At 49.7% G+C, this 16,047-nt stretch overlaps 1 long non-coding RNA gene across 3 annotated transcripts in view; it reads right to left on the reverse strand.

The window, feature by feature from the left end:
- The window catches only part of LOC145350653 (uncharacterized), a 205,565-nt gene that overhangs the window by 128,465 nt on the left and 61,053 nt on the right, over positions 1-16,047 (reverse strand). Inside the window, exon 1 of one of the 3 annotated variants that reach the window (XR_013888241.1) lies at positions 7,070-7,421. The exons of the other annotated variants lie outside the window; for them this stretch is intronic. This is a non-coding gene — a long non-coding RNA (uncharacterized LOC145350653). Of the gene's footprint in view, positions 1-7,069; positions 7,422-16,047 lie in introns of those variants that run through there. 3 annotated transcript variants of the gene reach the window in all.

Raw genomic sequence — 16,047 nt, forward strand, 5'->3', positions numbered from 1 at the left:
ATTAATGGCAAATTTAAAAAGGAGATTGGCAGATGGAATACAATGTTGGCAAGTGTGAGGTTATCCACTTTGGTAGGAATAATGGTAGGAAGGACTACTACCTACAGGGCGAAAAGCTGCAGCATGCTACGGTGCAGAGGGACCTGGGGGTCCTTGTGCATGAGTCACAAAAACCCAGCCGACAGGCGCAGCAGGTGGTCAGGAAGGCGAATGGGATGCTGGCCTTCATAGCGAGGGGGATTGAATATAAAAGTAGGGAGGTCTTGCTGCAGCTGTATAGGGTACTGGTGAGGCCGCAGCTGGAGTACTGTGTGCAGTTTTGGTCGCCGCACCTGCGCAAGGATATTTTGGCCTTGGAGGGAGTGCAGAGGAGGTTTACTAGGCTGATACCAGAGTTGAGGGGGTTGAGCTATGAGGAGAGGCTGAATAGACTGGGCTTGTACTCGTTGGAGTTTAGAAGGATGAGGGGAGATCTCATTGAAACGTATAAGATGATGAAAGGGATGGATAGGATAGAGGTGGAGAGGCTCTTCCCGCTCAGAAAGGACAGCAGGACTAGAGGGCACAGCCTCAAGATAAAGGGGGGGCGGTTTAGAATGGAGTTGAGGAGGAACCTCTTCACTCAAAGGGTGGTGAATCTCTGGAATTCTCTGCCCGTTGAAGTAGTGGAGGCTGCCTCGCTAAATATATTTAAGACACGGGTAGATAGGTTTTTGGTAGGCAAGGGAATTAAGGGTTATGGGGAGAGGGCGGGAATGTGGAACTGAGCCACTTCAGATCAGCCATGATCTTACTGAATGACGGGGCAGGCTCGAAGGGCCAGATGGCCTACTCCTGCTCCTATTTCTTATGTTCTTATGTTTAGATTGATAGATTTTTGTAAGTCAAAATGGGGATCTGGGGCAAAGGCAGATCTTTAAATGCCATGAGGTCACAGATCAGCTATGATATTATCAGCTGGCAGAATAGGAACCATGAGTGATATGGGCTATTTCTGGTCTCACATTCCTCAGCTTCCACATGAGATTAATTGAAGATTTGTGAACAGTTGTTGCTGTTTCATCAAATCAAGGATGCAAGTTACATAAGTGACAGGAGGATAGATCTCTCTAGGCAGAGCATGAGGAACCGATAAATATGTTGCGACACGGAGACCAAAGGATGTCTGTCAATGGAATAGGGATGTACAAACCAAATCTGCCTCTGCACCCATACCCAGCTCCCAACCCCCATTGCTGGCAATACCGAGTTCCAAACCAGCGGCCAGCTATTCCAGAATTCCGAACCGGCATCGCCAGCTGTTCCGGAATTCTGAATCAGCATCGCCAGCTGTTCCAGAATTCCGAACCGGCTTCGCCAGCTGTTCCGGAATTCTGAATCGGTATTGCCAGCTGTTCCAGAATTCCGAACCGGCATCACTAGCTGTGCCGGAATTCCGAACCGGCGTCACCAGCTGTGCCGGAATTCCGAACAGGCATCGCCAGCTGTTCCCAAATTCCGAACCAGCATCGCCAGCTGTGCCGGAATTCCGAACTGGCATCGCCAGCAATTCCCAAATTACAAGCCGGTATCACCAGCTGTGCCGGAATTCCGAACCGACATCGCCAGCTGTGCTGGAATTCCGAACCAGCATCACCAGCTGTGCTGGAATTCCGAACCGGCATCACCAGCTGTGCTGGAATTCCGAACCGGCATCACCAGCTGTGCTGGAATTCCGAACCGGCATCACCAGCTGTTCCAGAATTCCGAACCGGCATCACCAGCTGTGCTGGAATTCCAAACCAGCATCACCAGCTGTGCTGGAATTCCGAACCGGCATCACCAGATGTGCTGGAATTCCGAACCGGCATCACCAGCTGTGCCAGAATTCTGAACCGACAATACCAGCTGTTCCGGAATTCTGAACTGGCATCATCAGCCATTCTGGAATTCCAAAGTGGCAGCGTGAACCCAGCTGTTGCCAAATTTGGAATGAACGACCCGAGTTCAAAGACAGACACTGAAGCCACCTTGTTGGTTTTGTTGCAACGGTCACTGACACTCAGCACCATCCCGTTTCCTGCTGGGACCAATAGTTATGAAAGAGTTTCAAGTCTCAAAACTGCAGTTGATTTTCTTTAGACCCCCCTCCCTGCATCCTCTACCTCCCTTGCACCTCCCTCCTCCCCCCACCCCACCAAACCTCCCCCCTTCCTTATCCTGCAATCTAGTCTAGTTCACATCTTGGCAACAGGTCACAATCCTCAGTCAACACAGTTCGTAGCGAAAAGCCAATGTCTAAACACAGCGCAGCGCTCCCATTCGCTCTGACCAGCCGCTGCTTATCGTTCGATGCATTCAAATAATTCTTCTGTGAATATCAATTCAAACAAACCCAGTCCAAGTGCAGATTGAAGCAATGTGTAGCCTTTCACCAGCCTGCCAATCCACTCTGACACACAGTAAAAAAAGCACAGCATCCAGGGTTCACACTGGAAGCAGCTAAGCGTTCATTATAATAGGCAAGCTTCATCATTTACGCTGCACAAAAATAGCTCCATCATGACAGAAGGCAGTGGTTAGAATCCAGTTCTGACAGGTGCGCTGATTTCACCGTCTCCACACGCATTGTACAAGTCCCAAAGAAATGAAGTGTTGGACTTATACAGCACCTTTCATACCCTCAGACCATGCCCAAGTGCTTCACAACCAAAGGAGTCCTTCTGAGGTGATATCACTGTTGGAATGCAGGAAAAGAGGCGGACAATCTATGCACAGCAAGCTCCCACCAACAAGAATGTGATGAATTACCAAATTATCCCTGTCTTTAATGATATTGGTCGGGGGGGCTGTTGGAGTGACTCGGGAGGCCTGGCTGGAAAGGAACATGGTTTATTACAGAATGCAAAGTAAATCCACTACCATGGTGTACACACACTAATCCCTGCCTGGGACTATAGTTCAGCAGGCCCAGTCCTGGGCCTGCCTTGCAAAAGGCTGAGGGAATGTGTTCCAGCTGGGCAGACCATGACCTGTTGCCAGAGGAGTTCACACTCAGCGAGACCCAGAGGGTGGTCGATCAGTGATTCCCTCATGGGGGTTATCACATGCCTCCCCCCCCCACCCACCCCACAACCCCCTCAGCCTGAGGGTTTCCCCTCATTTCCTATGACGAGGTGGCCATCTTCATTTCTACGCCCAGGGTCTAACTCCATTGTTTGTAGCGTCTGGTCAGCGGGGAAGGTGATGGCTCGGTGAACGCTTTTTCAGTGCCGAAGATCCACGACAGGGGGCTGATCCTCGGCAGCGAGTTCTCTTGAGTTTTTAGAGAGTGGAGTTGCCCCGTAATACTGCTTCTATCCCATAGGGGGAGGTGTCACAGATTACGATGAGTAGACTCATAGGGTCATAATGGGCTGGTATCTCTGTTAACAACAATTGTTTGATGTTTGCAAAGGCTTTCTCTTGTGGCATCTGGCACAACCTTTTCTGATTTGTTTTGAACAGTACGTGGCAGGAAGCCAATGGGCTCGCCAAGTTCGATATGAATTTTCCATCAACACTTTTGAAACCCAGTAAAGACTTCAACTCCATTGTGTTCCCCTGAATTCGGAGCCCCTTTTCTGACCTTCACTGTCTCTCCGACAGGGTGTAATCCATCCTTGTCGGCTCAGTATCTGTGGCACGTTACCTTATCAACCTGGAACACACATTCTTCCCCTTTTAATCAGATGCCAGCATCAGTAAGAAGCTGTAAGACCTCCCCCAGACCTTCCTTGGCAGTGTCTCCCGATATTCAAACATCATCCAGATAGTCTGCCCCTCCGGACACCCCTTGAGGGACGTTATCCATCATCCTTTGAAAAATGGTGCAAGGCGAGGACACCCCAAAGGGTAAGCGGGTGTACTCATACAGTCCATTGTGAATACTTATGGTGACATACTTCCCAGATGACACCACAAACTCCAGTTGGAGGTAGGTGTGGATCATGTCTAACTTGGAAAATATGTGACGCCTAGCCAGTTACGCATGCAGGTTTTCAATGCACGGTATTGGGTATCTGTCTAAGCGGGGGACCATCAATTTATAATCCCCACGGAGACAGATCCAATTGTCAGGCTTTAAAACTGGAACTACTGGTGTGGCCCATTCAGCAAATTGGACTAAGTGGATAATGCCAATTTCCTCCGATTCAGCCTCCATTTTGGCACATAAAGTGTAGGGGACTGGTCATGCCTTAAGTATTTAGGTCGGTCCACACAGACCTTGCGCCTCTAATCTTCCTTCTTTGGGACACTTCCTAGCGACGTTGTATAAATTGCCAGTACAAATTTTAGAGATCCGTTGCCAGTCCAGGTGGGTTTTCTGTAGCCAGTCCCTTCCCAGAAGGATGGGTTCTGCTCCTTGCCTGGGGAGGATAGTTGCTGTCTTCAACCAGCAGTGTTGCAGTATAAAACACAGGGTCATAGTGGTCTGAAACCAGATCTGCCAATTCACCGAAAGGTTTAGAATCCGCGGTTGATGGGTCGGTTAAGCTTTCTATAACGGTGCAAGTCAGAGCCTCAAGAGTGGTCCACAGGATGATGAGGGCCTAAGCTCTCAAATTCCCTCCCTAAACCTCCCCATCCCTCCCTCTCTCAGGGCACCCCTCCTCTCTTTGACTGAGCCCTGTTCTATTATCTCTTTGAGCCAGCCGGCGTTAAATACCATCCGATATTGCTCCTGAGGAGTGCACTGGGATGTTAAGGGTGCTATGCAAATGCAAGCTATTGTTGGGCAAAGCTCTCAGCTACTTGGCAGCGAGTCTCAGGGCAGCAGGGTGGCACGTGGGGAAGTGGGCGGGGGGGGTGGGAGAGAGAGAGAGAATGATGATAACTGGCAGCCATTGGCCGTCGCAGCCCATGACACTGTAGCCACATGACGCATTGCCCAATCTAACACACCAAGCAGCTTCCAAGAACACAGTTTGACTGCACTGCTCCATACAGGAATGCATCACTGCCAGATCCATCGCACACACAAGCTGCTATCACCTACCCTCCCACAGTAAAAAAAACAAACTGTGCACCAATTACTCATGCAATTCGAGAATAAAAGAAGCAAGCGAATGAAGTAAAAATAACACTGCCCGGACAAAGACAGCGATAGATCAAAAACCTGCTCCACAATGAACCAATCATTTCTTCCTTCCAGAGACTGTAATTCAAAATATCCAATAATTACATTTTTAAGCACTAATCTTCCAGTTTGCAGTGGCATTAATATTGCTTAATTCAAATGATTAGGTAATTCAATTTTAATCATCTTCAAGCAAGCGGGCAAGGTTGGCATCGGGTGGAGATATAACAGGTTATAGGGGGACTACAACCTGCCCCCCCACCCGCCCCCGCAATCACAGAGACTGACCTCCTGGGGGTGCTGGACACAGACTGACCCCTGGGGGCTGCTGGACACAGACTGATCTCCCGGGGGCTGCTGGACACAGACTGACCCCTTGGAGGTGCTGGACACAGACTGACCCCTGGGGGCTGCTGGACACAGACTGATCTCCCGGGGGCTGCTGGACACAGACTGACCCCTTGGAGGTGCTGGACACAGACTGACCCCTGGGGGCTGCTGGACACAGACTGATCTCCCGGGGGCTGCTGGACACAGACTGACCCCTTGGAGGTGCTGGACACAGACTGACCCCTGGGGGCTGCTGGACACAGACTGATCTCCCGGGGGCTGCTGGACACAGACTGACCCTTGGTGAGCTGCTGGACACAGACTGACCCCTGGGGGGCTGCTGGACACAGACTGACCCCTTGGGGGTGCTGGACACAGACTGACCCTTGGGGGCTGCTGGACACAGACTGACCCCTGGGGGTTGCTGGACACAGACTGACGCCTTCGGGGTGCTGGACACAGACTGACCCCTGGGGGCTGCTGGACACAGACTGACCCCTGGGGGCTGCTGGACGGAGACTGACCAGTGGGGGGCTGCTGGACACAGACTGACCCCTGGGGGCTGCTGGACACAGACTGACCCCTGGGGGCTGCTGGACAGAGACTGATCAGTGGGGGTGCTGGACACAGACTGACCCCTGGGGGGCTGCTGGACACAGACTGACCCCTGGGGGGCTGCTGGACACAGACTGACCCTTGGTGAGCTGCTGGACACAGACTGACCCCTGGGGGCTGCTGGACACAGACTGATCAGTGGGGGTGCTGGACACAGACTGACCCCTGGGGGGCTGCTGGACACAGACTGACCCTTGGTGAGCTGCTGGAGACAGACTGACCCCTAGGGGCTGCTGGATACAGACTGACCTCCTGGGGATCTAATGGACAGAAAATGACCCCTGGGGGCTGCTGGACACAGACCGATACCTTGGGGACTGCTGGGCACATTCTGGCTCACCCTGGAGATATTATGGAGGACCATCCACTCTGGGGAATGTTATGGGCTCTGGGGAGAACACAGGAGAGAGACAGACTGCAATGTTAGCGAACAAATTGGAGATTTCCCAACGAGAAACTGGTATCCATGCTCCTGACCATTCCCAGATCAGAAAGGTTCAGAGTGTCCGGGACAGAGTGCCAGAGGCAGAAGGTGCAACATGTTAAATCTGCTTCAGACAAGTAGAGCAGCTCTCTCTCTGTCTGTGAAAGTTCTCAAACCGATAACTGTTGCAGAATCTCAACACCCCGCAGAAGAGACATATCGACAAAACATTTTCGACACCGCTTCGTGCAGTTAACCAGATCACAGGAAACTGGACACAAGTATATCCTCCAGTCACACTGGGGTAAAAAAAAACATGCATTTGCAGTGTAGGAAAAAAAGCATCGGATAGCAGGTTCAACCCAGCCTGGTAAAAAATACAAAACACACACACACACACACCATGACATTTGAAAAACCGGAATAAGAACTCCGCTTAGTTTGTCAAAAGTTGGACAAAAAAAAACCAACACATTCGCTCAAATGACACCGATTATAATGCTGCATTTTAAAACGAAACCAATCTTCTCATTGCTCCTACATAGCAAAACTTCGCTCAAACATCCGTGTAAAAGAAAGCGAAAATAAATATGCTTAATTACCTTTGAGGTTCCATTAAAAGCCGGCTTGTAAAAGCCCAGTGAAGTGAGTCTCCCTTTATCTTAAAACCCAAGGGTAGGACTGTAGCGAGATAATATGGCAATCTCTGTTTACAGCCACAGTAACCTCTTCAATCTTTAATCATTTAATCCTGGAAATTCCTCTTGTCCAACCTCTGAGGTCACCAGTGTGAGCTGCACAGAAGCTTCAGGGGGCTCCTATCAATCATAAGGTCTGACTGGAATGAGAGAGAGAGTGTGTGTGTGTGTATGTGTGTGTCTGAGACGATACTGATGTCAGCTCCAACACCAGAGAAAATACCCAGAGCTGATGTACATCCACGTACAGAAATAGCTATAGGGCCCTTCGTGGGGTTGGCTGAGGAGCGACCAGCCCCTAGCACTGACTCACAGGCAGGGCTGCTGGAGCAGAGCTACACACACACACAAACACATCAGCGCTGACAGGTAAAAGCAGCCTTGGCGGCTGAGGGCAGATTTTGTCTTTTTCGACCTGACATATTTACAGTGAGGTCGGTCGGCGATGACACACACAGCTGGGGAGAGCACACTGACGGAACCCCAACTAAAGGGCACCATTCACACAGGGTGGAAAAGAAAGTATTCATTTTGCTCATAAAATGTATATATTTCATGAATGAAATAGTGTGTTGAGGGTATTCAGAGGAGGAGTGTATGAAGGTACAGATTTGGCAGGATTGTCCTCTCTCTCTCTCTCTGTGTCTCTCCCTCTTTCACCCCTTTCCCTCTGTCATTGCTTCTCTCTCTCTCTCTCTGCACTTTCCCACTCTCTTCTCTTTCCCCTTCTCTCTCCCTCTTTTCCTTCAATCTTTCCCCCACTCCCCCTCTCTCCCTTTCCACACTCTCTCCCTATCCCTGGGTGTCTGTTCCTTTCCCACTCTCCACCTCTTTCTTTCCCCCTCTCCTTTGCCTCTCTCCGTCTCTTTACCTCTCTCTCTGCCCACCCCCCCTTCCCTCACCCTTTTTTACCCATCTCAGTCTCTCTCTCCCTCACTCTTTCCTTCTCTCTCCATGCATCCTTTCTGTTTCTCTGTCTCTGCCCACCTCCCTTTCTCCCCCTCTCCCCCTTACCCTCTCTCTCTCTCATTTTCACTATCTCTTCACTTTCACTTTCTGCTCACCCCTTTCTTTTCACTCTTTCTGTCCTTCTCCCACCTTCCCCCCCTTTCTTCCTCTCTCTCCCGCCTTCCCCCTCTCTTTCCCTCTCTCTCCCATTTCCTTCTGCTTCTCTCTCTCTCTCCCTCTCTCCCTTTCCTCTCTTCCTTTCTCTCCTTGCCCCTGCAGTCTTTGTCTCTCTCTCTCTCTCTCTCTCTTCCCACTCTCTTTATCTCCCCAGTATCTTCCCCCCTCTGTCTCTCTCTCTCCTTCCCCCTCTCATTAACCCCTCGTAGCCTTGAGACATCCTATCTCATTCTGCTGGTTCTGTTCCTTTGCCAGCACTGTCACTCTACACAAGATGATAGCTGAACAGGTGAATGTTGACCAGGGGTCCTCTGTATGCTCAGGGGGTGAGTATGGTGACTGACTGAGCAGGCTGGGGGAGCCACTCCACTTAGTAAAAAGGTACTGCAAATTGGGGTTATCAAATCTGTTTTTCAGTGTGTGCACTGCGGAGGCAGATACCATCGAAGTGACGTATAATCTTGTTCCCATTAATTTAAATATGACTCAGGTTCCTGACATTACACATGACTGATTTACGACTCAACCAGCCTTTCAATTACAATTCAAACATTTTTCCACCTTACTGTGCTTCACCGGCTGTAACACCCTTTGGGGTGTCCTCAGGGCATGAAAGGTGCTTATGCAGATGCGGATAAACAATCGAGGGTGCAGCAAGACTCGGAAAGAGGGTGAGCCGCAAGGAAGGTGTGTGTTCTGAGGTGGGGGATTTGTTGGGGGGGATGGGGTGGGAGCCTTGCTCAGAATGTAATAATCACAAACACCACATCCTGCAGTAAGTCAACACTCCCAAAGCAGAAGCAGACACACACCAAGGCCTTCACGATGGAGCCGCAAGCTTAAACCCATTTTACGCGTAAGACAAAGAACAAAGAACAATACAGCACAGGCCCTTCGGCCCTCCAAGCCTGCACCGCTCATGCACCCAACTGGACCATTCGTTTGTATCCCTCTGTTCCCAGTCTGTTCATGTGGCTATCTAGATCCCAGCGTTTCTGCCTCAACCACCTTGCTTGGCAGTGCATTCCAGGCCCCCACCACCCTCTGTGTAAAATACGTCCCCCTGACATCTGTGTTGAACCTTGCCCCCCCTCACCTTGAACTCGTGACCCCTTGTGTTCGTCACCTCCGACCTGGGAAAAAGCTTCCCGCTGTTCACCCTATCTGAACATGAGCAGAATTAGGCCGTTCAGCCCATCGAGTCTACTCCGCCATGGCTGAAATGATTCTCATCTCCATTCTCCTGCCTTCTACCCATAACCCTTGATCCCCTTATTGATTAAGAACCTATCTACCTCTGTATTAAAGACATTCAATGGTCTGGCCTCCAGAGCCTTCTGCGGCAAAGAGTTCCACAGATTCACCACTCTCTGGCTGAATAAATTCTTCCTCATCTCAGTTTTAAAGGATTGTCCCTGAGGTTGTGCCCTCTGGTTCCAGTCTCTCCCACTAGTGGAAGAATCCTCTGCAACATCCGCTCTATCTAGGCCTCTCAGTATTCTGTAAGCTTCAATTAGATCCTTCCAAACTCCACGGAATATAGAGCCAGACTCCTCAACCACTCCTCATATGACAAACCCTTCATTCCTGGGATCGTTCTTGTGAACCTCCTCTGGACGCCCCCCCCCTGCTAAGGCCAGCATGTCCATCCTTAGAAAGGGGGCCCAAAACTGCTCACAATATTCCAAATGGATTCTGACCAGAACCTCATAGTCTCAGCAGCACATCCCTGCTTTTGTATTCTAGCCCTCTGGAAATGAATGCTAACACTGAATTTGCCTTCCTAATTGCCAAATGCCAACCATCCCCTCATTCACTGGAGATAAAGGCGAAGACAGTAAGAAGTCTCACAACCCCAGGTTAAAGTCCACCAGGTTTATTTGGTAGCAAACAGACTCGATGGGCCGAAGGGTCTCTTTCTGCACTGGAAGGTTCTATGGTTCAAAAGCCACTAGCTTTCGGAGCACTTGCTGCTCCTTCGTCAGGTGAGTGGGAGTTCTGTCCATGAACAGGGCATATAAAGATTCAAGCTCAATTCACAAAATAATGATTGAATGTAAGTCTTTACAGGTAATCAAATCTCAAAGGTACAGACAATGTGAGTGGAGATAATATTAAGCATAGGTTAAAGAGATGTGTATTGTTTCCAGTTAGTGAGATTTTGCAAGCCCAGGCAAGTCGTGGGGGTTACAGATAGCGTGACTTGAACCCAAGGTCCCGGTTGAGGCCGTCCCATGTATGCGGAACTTGGCTATCAGTCTCTGCTCAGCAACTCTGCGCTGTGTGTCGTGAAGGCTGCATTGGAGAACGCTTACCCACAAATCAAAGGCTGAATGCCCGTGACCGCTGAAGTGTTCCCCAACAAGAAGAGAACACTCTTGATAATGGCGAAGCACAGACACTCGGGTTCCATTTCCAATCCCATGGTCAGCCCAGGTGACACAAGTGATCCCACATTGGCCTGCCTTCCTAACTCCAACCGTTACTGAGAGCAGTTTTGGTCTCCTTATTGAAGCAAAGATGCTATTTAATTGGAGGCAGTTCAGAGGAGGTTCACTAGGGTGATCCCCGTCATGGAGGGATTGTCTTACAAGGAAAGATTAAACAGGTTGGGGTCAACTCATTGGAGTTTAGAAGAATGAGAGGAGATCTCGGTGAAACATATTGGGTTCTTCAGGGACTTGAGAGGGTAAATGCTGAGAGGATGTTTCCCTCATGGGAGAGTCGAGGACCGGGGGCAGAATAAAGGGGTGGCCAACTGAGATGAGGAATTTCTTCTCTCAGAGGGTTTGAGTATTTGGAACTCCTTGCCGCAGAGAGCAATAGGGGCAGAGACCTTGGGGGGGCCTTGGGCGGGATCTTACGAGCCTTGGGGGGGGGGTGAGGCAGTAAGATTCCAGCACTTGTGTCTATTTCAGGCTGAGATAGATAGATTTTTGATCAACAAGGGAATCAAGGGTAAAGGGCTGGAAGGGGTCATAAGGGATGTTGGACCAGCCAAGATCCCAGCAGAGCAGGCTCCAGAAGTCAAGCCTGTTCCTGTTTCTTATGGTCTTTTGTTAATCTGTGATTCCCACAGGAGAGCATGTGGATGTGAAGTGGGGCAGTGTCCAGCTCCACGATAGTGATGCACAGACTCAGCGCTCACACGTGAAGAATGGCCTCTGTGGAGCAATCTGAAGGAACAGATGGTGTCTCTAACACTGCATCTTCAACCAGGGCACGTTGGGTGCTGAGGAGGAGAGAGGAGCAAAATCCGAGATGGATGCGGGGAAGAAATTCCATTCCATTTTACCCGATTACCACCGCAGCATATTAATCACCGGTAGAACTGAATAAACTTCACACGTGTTATAATTAACAAATTGTCATTCAGCACATGAATTAAGGCAACAGTTGTCTCAGAATTCGATTCTAGCACAAACACTGATGAATCTTTCAGCACTTACACAAAATTATCCAGCAAAATCCATGCAAAAATCAGGTTGGCGTCTGGTGCCAGCAAAATCCGCTCTTCTTAAAACATCCCTGATAGAATCAAGGAATGCTTACAAAGCAGAAGGAGGCCATTTGGCCCATCATATCCAAGCCAGCTCTATGCAAAGACAATCCAGCTCCCCCCCACTCCCCTGTCCTTTACTCAGCCATCTCTTCTCAACACCACAACTCTATCCTATCCAAGAGTGATTCAGCAGTAGAATAGATATCACAACCCATTCTCCATATGTGCTCACACACATGCACGCAGACACACATACATACGTGCACACACTGATACACACACAGGCACCCACATATATGTAACACACATGCCGTTGCATGAACACACAAACATGCACACTGGTTAGCACTACAGCCTCACTACAGTGCCAGGGACCTGGGTTCAATTCCCAGCTTGGGTCACTGTCTGTGTCTAGTTTGCATGTTCTCCCCATGTCGGCATGGGTTTCCTCCGGATGCTCCGGTTTCCTCCCGTGCTCCAAAGATGTGAGGGTTAGGTGGATTGGCCATGCTAAATTGTCCTTGGGGGCAGCACGGTAGCACAGTGGTCAGCACTGCTGCCTCACAGTGCAAGGGTCACCGGTTTGGGTCACTGTCTGTGTGGAGTTTGCACATCCTCCCCATGTCCACGTGGGTTTCCTCCCACAGTCTGAAAGACGTGCTGATTAGATGCATTGACCTGAACAGGTGCTGGAGTGTGGCAACCAGGAGAATTTCACAGTAACTTCATTGTAATGTTAATATAAGCCTTACATGTTTCGAATAAATAAACTTTACTTACTTAGTGTCGGGGGACTAGCTAAGGTAAATGCATGGGGTTATAGAACATAGTATTACAGCGCAGTACAGGCCCTTTGGCCCTCAGTGTTGCGCCGACCAGTAGAACCAATCTAATGATCCGCTAACCTAAACTATCACCATATAAGAACATAAGAACATAAGAAATAGGAGCAGAAGTAGGCCATCTAGCCCTTCGAGCCTGCCCCGCCATTCAATAAGATCATGGCTGATCTGTCGCTGCTCAGTTCCACTTTCCCGCTTTCTCCCCATAACCCTCAATCCCCTCTCTTATCAAAAACCCATCAACCCGCGTCTTAAAAATATTTAGCGAGGCAGCCTCCACCACTTCAACGGGCAGAGAATTCCAGAGATTCACCACCCTTTGAGTGAAGAAGTTCCTCCTCAACTCCGTTCTAAACCGCCCCCCTTTATCTTGAGGCTGTGCCCCCTAGTCCTACTGTCTTTTTTGAGCAGGAAGAGTCTCTCCACCTCTATCCTATCCATCCCATTCATCATCTTATACGTCTCTATGAGATCTCCCCTCATTCTTCTAAACTCTAACGAGTACAAGCCCAGTTTATTCAGCCTCTCCTCATAGCTCAACCCCCTCAACTCCGGTATCAGCCTAGTAAACCTCCTCTGCACTCCCTCCAAGGCCAAAATATCTTTGCGCAGGTGCGGCGCCCAAAACTGCACACAGTACTCCAGCTGCAGCCTCACCAATGCCCTATACAGCTGCAGCAAGACCTCCCTACTTTTATATTCAATCCCCCTCGCTATGAAGGCCAGCATCCCAATCGCCTTCCTGACCACCTGCTGCACCTGCAGGCTGGGTTTTTGCGACTCATGCACAAGGACCCCGAGGTCCCTCTGCACCGTCGCCTGCTGCAGTTTTTCACCCTGTAAGTAATAGTCCTTCCTACCATTCTTCCTACCAAAGTGGACCACCTCACACTTGCCAACATTAAATTCCATTTGCCATTTCCTGGCCCATTCGCCCAGCCTATCTAGATCCTTCTGCAGACTCTCCACACACTCCGCACAATTTGCCGTCCCCCCAATCTTGGTGTCATCAGCAAATTTCGACACCCTACACTCGGTTCCCTCCTCCAGATCATCTATATAAATGGTAAAAAGCTGAGGCCCCCAGCACCGACCCCTGGGGCACTCCACTAGTCACCATCCGCCAATCCGAATAGCACCCGTTGACCCCCACTCTCTGCCTCCTATTTGACAACCAATCCTCTATCCACACTAACACCCTACCCCCAACTCCATGTCCCTCGGCCTTCTGCAATAACCTCTTGTGAGGTACTTGTGAGGTACATATTATCCATATGCCTGTCCACTGACCATTTGAATGCACTTAAAGTTGGCGAGTCCACAACTGGTGAAGGCAGGGCACTCCACACCCTTACTACCCTCTGAGTAAAGATTATGAGGATAGGGCCTGGGTGGGTTCTGGTTAGTGCAGACTCAATGGGCCGAATGGCACTGTAAGATTCAATGATTCTATGATATGCAAACTTGGCTGTGCATACACATGCATGTACATGGAACACATGCATTTGCAGGCACCTGTGCACACGCACACACACACACCTGCATATGTGCACACACAGGTACACACACGTGCACAGACACGCACATATATGGGGGCTGGTACACACGGAGCAGGAAGCTACTCAGAAGCAGGGGCACTGATTGATATTATCCCTCCCCATTCCCGGGATTTAACTAGACCAAAACTCTGCATCTTAAGCAACGTGAAATGACTCACCCCTGAGTCTTATACAAAGGGGTGAGAACAACCTGTCTCCCAATAACAGCCTTCTCACTTTGTGATTCAGGGAAATTAAACACAGGGTTAAGCATGCTGTGTAACAGGACACAATGAGGAGAAACCTTACTCAACCAAGGAGTTTTGATAGAGCAACGAAGAGGGAACAAACCCCCCTGGCCAGGTGGGTTGGTGAGCAGTCACCACAGAGTTAAGGTCATTGACAAAAGAAGCAAAGAGGAGATGAGGAGAATTATTTTGTACAATGAGTTGTTGTGATCTGCAATGCATTGACCTGGGAGGGGATGGAATCAGATACAATAGTGACGTTCAAAAGGGTGTTGGCTAAATATTTCAAAAAGAAACAAATTGTGGGGCTATGGATAACGATCAGGGGAAGTGAGACTAATTGGATAGTTCTTTCAAAGGACTGACAATGGATAACATTGGAATAGTTTAGGTTAGAGGGTCATTAGATTGGTTCCACTGGTCGGCACAACATCGAGGGCTGAAGGGCCTGTACTGCGCTGTAATGTTCTATGTTCTATAACACAAGAAAGATGGGCTGAATGGCCTCCTTTCGTACCAAATGACCCTATGATTCTATGACTAGAACACTAATCTTTACTGAAGGTAACCTTTACCTTACGTGGAAACAAAATGTCTCTAAACATCTAGGGAGGTAATTTTTGTAATAATAAAAAACTTGCATTTATATAGCGCTTTTTACAAACACACAGCCTTACACGTAGTACAATTAAATACTCTGACAACTCACGACTTTTGAAATGCTATCACTGTTGTAACTTAGGAAATGCAGCAGACACTTTACACACAGCAAGATCCCAGACACAGCGATGTGAGAATGGTTAGATGTTGATTGAGAGATAAACACTGGACAGGATATCAGGGGGAGCAGAACACCCACTTCCTCTTTGAAATAGTGAGAGGGCAAACAGAGTCTCAGGTTAATATCTCATCCAAAAGACAGCACTTCCAAAAGTGCAGCACTTTCTCAGTACTGACCATCTAACATTGTAGTGTTCCCTCAGTACTGACCCTCTGACAGTGCGGCACTCCCTCAGTACTGACCCTCTGACAGTGTGGCACTCCCTCAGCACTGACCCTCTGACAGTGCGGCACTCCCTCAGTACTGACCCTCTGGCAGTGCAACGCTCCCTCAGTACTGACCCTCTGACAGTGCAGCACTCCCTCAGTACTGACTCTCTGACAGTGCAGCACTCCCTCAGTATTGACCCTCTGTCAGTGCGGCACTCCCTCAGTACTGACCCTCTGACAGTGCAGTGCTCCCTCAGCACTGACCCTCTGACAGTGCAGCACTCCCTCAGCACTGACCCTCTGACAGTGCGGCACTCCCTCAGCACTGACCCTCTGACAGTGCGGCACTCCCTCAGTACTGACCCTCTGACAGTGCGGCACTCCCTCAGTACTGACCCTCTGACAGTGTGGCACTCCCTCAGCACTGAGCCTCTGACAGTGCGGCACTCCCTCAGTACTGACCCTCTGACAGTGTGGCACTCCCTCAGCACTGACCCTCTGACAGTGCAGCACTCCCTCAGTACTGACTCTCTGACAGTGCAGCACTCCCTCAGTACTGACCCTCTGACAGTGCAGCACTCCTTCAGTACTGAGCCTCTGACAGTGCGGCACTCCCTCAGTACTGACCCTCTGACAG

The sequence above is a fragment of the Carcharhinus amblyrhynchos genome, chromosome 12 (assembly GCF_965287045.1).
Source record: "Carcharhinus amblyrhynchos chromosome 12, sCarAmb.v2.hapA, whole genome shotgun sequence".
NCBI lineage: Eukaryota > Metazoa > Chordata > Chondrichthyes > Carcharhiniformes > Carcharhinidae > Carcharhinus > Carcharhinus amblyrhynchos.